The sequence below is a fragment of the Panicum virgatum genome, chromosome 7K (genome assembly GCF_016808335.1).
Source record: "Panicum virgatum strain AP13 chromosome 7K, P.virgatum_v5, whole genome shotgun sequence".
Taxonomy (NCBI): domain Eukaryota; kingdom Viridiplantae; phylum Streptophyta; class Magnoliopsida; order Poales; family Poaceae; genus Panicum; species Panicum virgatum.
The window spans coordinates 5666617-5672584 of NC_053142.1; the positions used below are offsets into that span (position 1 = coordinate 5666617).

Below are 5968 nucleotides of genomic sequence, written 5' to 3' on the forward strand. Positions count from 1 at the left end.
GTTAGTGATACAAATATGTGAGTAAGGCATGCAGTTTTCCTTTATTATTGAGTATAGTTGACGGGTGAAAATGGCACTTATGCACCGTCAACCACTCCACCAAGCTAGCCCTTTGCTCGTCCTGAGCAAAGTTTTAGACTTAGGTTGTTGATCAGGAGTTGCTACAATGTCGCATTCCTGACTTATGCCCAAGGCACAACCGAGTGTTCTTACCTTTATTCTGAATAATTTGGCCTTGTTCGCACCTTTTACCTTACTCCTGTGGGGCTTATAGCATCATCCTCATCTTTGGCGATTGAGGGTCAGAACGGCTTGTAGAGTACCACTTACCACTCCTTTGTTCAATCGTCAACCCGGTGGTTTTATAAAGTTTTTGAAAAGAAATTTGTAAGTTCCTCGGGTGATCTCTCGGATCACTTAATGTGTTTCATTCCTCACTAAGGCCTTTTTATGCGCCTTTCTTTTTCCATCCTACTTCTAATGGCTTCTTTTTGGTGGATCTGTAGGTATGGAGGATATAATGGCAAACTTGCTTCTCATATTTCGCTAAGTCAAAGATAGGATCCAAAGGAGAAACAAGTCATAAGCCTTGATCAAGATGTGCAAGTGTGTGGATATTTTTGGTGGATGATGGATGAGAACTCCTTTATATGAATTCTCTTTCCCTTGTAATGTTTTTGGTATGGGCTATATTTTCTTTTTCTCTCTTTCTCTCTCTCTTTTTTTTGACACTCCTTGTGGGTGTGTGGCATACCTTCTTTGGGTATGCATCTTTTCTCTTCTCTTTTTTTTGACATGCCTTGTGGGGATGTGGCATACCTTCTTTGGGTATGCATCTTTTATTTCTTTTTGTATAGCCCATACATTATGATGATAACTTTGGAGAGAGATAAACATGGCACATCTTGGAGTTTTATTTGTGGATGGATGGGGGATGTACTTGCTATCTTCCAGGTGTAGAAGTATAGCATGTGAGTGGACGTGTACGTGATCTTGATCATGGGCGTATGAAGTGATTCTCACAAAGGGTCACAACAATTTGACAAAGCTCAATGAGAAGACAAGTTACATATGTAGAAAAGGCTTTTCAAACTTGTAACTCATATGGCTCTGGATAGGAATTGCATATCACCGAGGAACTTTATTCTATTTTTGTATTTTTGAAAAGAAATACTCCGGATATCAAGCATCACATAGGAGAAGATCATAGCAACTCTTTTCAGCCATATCATAACCCACAACAACCTAGATTCGAATTCTACTTTTTCGCTACCCACAAGTTTCAAGCTTAAGGTTTGAACATATAGCCACCAAACTCAAAACTTAGGGAGAGCACAAGGTTGTAACTAGGCATATGAAAGGAACTAACAGAGCAACTATTCATCATCTCAACAAGGAAAAACTACACATGCTTACTACACATACTGGAAAGCAAGTAAATATTTTTAGGTTTTTAAAGGATTTGTCAATTTTTATTTGATTTTAGTTATGCAAATTTTTATGGATTTTTAGAATTTTGCAAATTTTTGTTTGGTTTCATGCAAGGTTTTGAAAAGCGGTAAAGATAGAGTTTGATACAAGGTACCTCTCATGGGGGCCCTCCCCCAAGCGCTTCAGGCTCACTGCTGCTGGTTGGGATTAAACCCAGCCCAACGGTAGTAGGCCCTCCACTCCTCCTGGGATTGCTGCTGTTACTGCTCCAGATGGCGGATCCTCTCGCCTGTGTATCGCTGCCAGTTTTGAGTTGACTCGATGTGCTCGTCCAGCGACTCGTCGATGTTGGTGGCGCGCATGTTCAGCTCGCCCAACTGCTGAGTCAGAGTGGCAAAACCTCTGGATGAAGCTGTACGTCGCGGGGGTCCACTGGAGCTGGAACTGGTGGACCGGTGCCCTGAGGCCTGCCGTGCCCACTCATTGGAGCTGGTACTCTGCCATGATGAACCTCCAGCCTCATATTGCTGTGGTTGAGGCTGAGGTTGCTGCTGCATGAACTCCTCCCTTCTGGCCCTACTTGTAACCCTGCCAGGAAGACCAAAAACACTATGCCAGCGGCTCTCCTCTTGTGGAACAAGAGGGATGGTTAGCGAACGGCAGTTATACAAATGATACCCCGCATTTGGCAATGGGATTTCATTTGCATAACCAAGCACAAAGAAAATCAAGGAGTCATCCGGTCCTTTCTTGAGCGTGTGGCCTTGAACCAAGTACGCCTCATCTATCATAACACGGGGCTCCTCAATGAAGGGAACGGGGTTCCCATCTAAGATTCCCATGTTTGATGCGATGCGGGTAACCAAAGAAGTGCATTCAATAGGACCCATCATCCGAAAGTTTGTGAGCCATTGCTTAACCATTGCTTGTGCGGGGGAGATTCAGATTTTGTTGACCATGGCGTATAATATCATCAACTCATCGTTCCGCACTGGTCGTGGATCATCTCTTGGAAAGAGAGTGATAGCCACCCACTTGTGCATCAAACGAAGAGTCGGATTTTGAATGTCATTGCACCGAGGTGCAAACTTGCCATGAACAACTTGACCCGAAATCAAACCCCAAAACTCATGTCGATCAAAACTGCGGCAAGCTTTTGCAAGGGAAATCGGCAAGCGCGCGCTAAAACCAAGGAGGTGACTGAAATTTCTTCATAGGTTTAATTTTGTTGTTGCATCAGCTGGAGCATTGTTTTACTTGTTTGAGTGTTAGAGTGGAGTTCAAATCCAAGTTTGAATTCAACTAGTTTTGGTTGAGTGCTAGGGAGTTTGAATTCAAATTTGTTTGAATTCAAACTAGTTTGTTTGCAAAAGAAAAAGAGAAGAATAGAAAGGGGAGGAAACCCATACAGCCCAAGCCCAGTCAAACCCAGCCAAAACCCGGCCCGTTCCTCCCTCTCCCTTCCCGCGGCCCAGCCCCGCGAGGCACAGCGCGCCCCGCTCGGCCCGCGTTGCCCGCTCAGCAGCTCCGCCAGCCCAGAGCGCAACGCCTCCTCCAGCCTAGCGCCCGCCCCGCGGCCTGCCTTCGCCTCGCGCCCGGCCCGCCCGCGCTCCCCGCTCCGCTGCCAGGCGGCCCCACCTGTCAGGACCACCCTCTTCCCCGCGCAACGCCCGCCGAGTCCTCGCCGTGATCCCCGCGCCGCGTCAGCCCCTGAAACAAGAACGAACAAGAACGAATGAGAACAACTCGGTTCGGGTTACGTTAGTGAAATGAAAATGAAACTCTTACCCAAAAGTTGTTCCTCCAAATATGTGATCAATCTTGCAACAAAGAAATGAGAGAGAGAGAAAGAGATTTTTTGAAACCAAACTTGAGCCAAAATCCAATGGAAACCCGAGCAAGAATGTGTGAGAGGGAGTGTGAGTGAGTGTGTGCATATGAGAGAGATCAACACCCCTCTCGGCCCCTATTTAAAGAGAAGATGGCGCGTGCACCAGAGAAGAGGCAAGCCACAACGGCTATGGAGTCGTTGGAGAAGGTGGGGCCCAGGAACCGTTGGCCCTGGGTCGGCCGACCTGTGGGGTCGGCCGGCCCCAGGGTGGGCCCCCTGGTGCCCCCCTTCGGCCTGGTGCTTCCTCAACGGTTAAGTTCTTTGAAAATATGGTGCACGGCCAAAAGTTTGCTCGAAAAGATGTCCACATTATTTTTCCCCAAGGATTAAAAACTCAAAAAATATTTTTGGTATTTTTTTTGTAAAAAAGGAAAAGTGCTAGAAAAAATTCCAGCATGCAGAAAACAATTTTGAAAATTTCAGACATGCAGTGGAGAAAAACAAATAAGGTGTAAAGAAAATGTTGAAAAGTGGAAAACAAATATGAGATAAATACCAATTTACCTTTGGCAAGGGCCTGTCGTTTAAAGTCCGACGTGCACGACTCCTCTTTGATTATGATTGAGCACCCGTCCTGGGAGGAGCAGTGACGGATTACGGTGCTTTCTCCACTTTTCACTCTTGATGAATAGGGTTGATCTTGTGGAGTAGTCTGGACTGGTATTACCACCTCTTCATGCTTACCCTCCTTTATTACTTCTTTCACGAGGCTGACCATGTTGTCCTTCTTTCGTGGTGTTACCACGACTTCTTGTATGCCTCGTGAATTTGGCCCAAACTTGATTTTGATCATAGAGCATTGCTCACCCTTGGGCTGAAATGGGAACCTTTCTTCCTTGCCGTTGATATTGAAGCGGATTTCTCCAGCTCCAACATTGATTTGTGCCCCCGCAGTGCTTAGGAATGGTCTTCCTAGAATAAGTGGTGTATACTTGGAAATGTCCATGTCCAGCACCACGAAATCGACAGGGATGAAGTAGTCCCTAACTTTTACCGGAACGTCTTCTGCAATCCCCTCTGGATACCGTACCGAGGAGTCTACCAGCTGGAGATACATTGGGGTTGGTGTGAGCTGTGTGAAGTTTAGCTTGTCGTAGACGGCTTTTGGCATCACGCTGACACTTGCTCCTAAGTCACACAAAGCACGGCCAAAGTGTTGTGCCCCGATTGAACACGTGATTGTGGGGCATCCTAGATCTTTCTTCTTCTCCGGGGGTTGGTTGAGTATTGTTGTGCTCCACTCTTCCGTGAGCTTGATAACTTCTGTGGTGGGCAGCGGCCGTTTGTTGTTGATGATGTCCTTGATATATCGGGCGTAGGTCGGTACATGCATTACGTCCAACAGAGGGACATTAACATGTATCTTCTGGATCATCTCAACAAAACGGGTAAATTGTTCATCCACGGTTGCCTTCTTGTTACGGGTGGGGAACGGCAAGAAACTGGTTTCAATATTATCCAGTGGAGCCATTCCCTTTTCTGGTTCCTTGGTTTCTTCTTGATCTGTTGGTTGTTCTTCTTCCTGGGTTGCCGGTGCTTTTCCTGCATGGTTAGAGTGTGGTGGATCACGAGTGGACTTACCAACCCTCAATGTCACCGCTTTAACATTCTCAGAGACAGGAATAGAAGCAGCTATTTGAGCAAGAAGAGATTCAACCTTTTTGTTGAAACTTGACTAGTTTTTAAGAGTTGAAGACAAAGTTTCAAGCTTAACATTTAAACTTTCCAGGGATTTGTCATTGGCCAAAAGCTTTTTATTTATATTTTCATTGATTTTAACTTGGCCAAGAACAAGTTCTCTCAAGGGAGGTTGGTTTGAATTGAAATTCGAATTATAAGAAGGATTGTAGTTATTACCTCCCAGAAAAGGTGGATGTGACTGGTTCCACCCCTGGCCTCCTTGTTGTGGGCGGTACCCGTTGTTGTTGTTGTTGTTGAGGTAGGTGCAGTCTTCACGGGTTTCGAGGCAGTCGTTCCCCGAGTGTCCATCATTACCACAAACTTCGCATGTGAAGTGGGATTCCATGGCACGAGCATAGTTTTCTCTATGCTTCTTGAATTCGGCCCTTTCGCAGTGATGCTTCAGTAGGAGGTCCAGTTTCACGGCAATCATATCCGTCTCTTTGATGGTATGCATGCCTTTTGTACAGGGTTGGAGTCGTTCATCACTCCACCCCTGATTGGAGACCATCTTCTCAACCAATTCTTTTGCTTTGGCGATAGTCAGGTCGAGGAAGGCTCCTCCAGTAGTAGCATCAATGTTGGCTCGAAATGTCATTGTGAGCCTGTTGTAGAAGCTTTGCAGGATGAGCCACTCATCCATGCCATGATGAGGATAGGCCAGGATGTATTCCTGTAGCCTCTCCCAAGCATCTGGGATGGATTCCATCCCTGTCTGCTGGAAACTTGAAATTCTCGCGCGCAGGTCATTTGTTTTGCCCAGCGGGAAGAATTTTGCGAGGAACGCCTTGGAGCATTTGGCCCAGGTGTTGATGTCCTTTTCTTTGTAGAACCACTGTTTCGCCTTCCCCAGCAGGGAAAAGAGAAATAGACGAAGCTTGACAACATCGGCGGCAACACCCCGTATAACAACGGTGTCGCAGAGCTCCAGAAAATTCTGCAAATGTGCATTTGCGTCCTCATTTG

General features: G+C 46.1%; 1 non-coding gene across 1 annotated transcript; it reads left to right on the forward strand.

Moving 5' to 3' along the window:
* Positions 1 to 5643: 5643 nt before the first annotated feature.
* On the forward strand, positions 5644 to 5745 carry LOC120643211. Its single transcript, XR_005662901.1, has one exon. It is a non-coding gene; the product is annotated as a small nucleolar RNA R71 (small nucleolar RNA).
* The last annotated feature ends 223 nt before the right edge of the window (positions 5746 to 5968 follow it).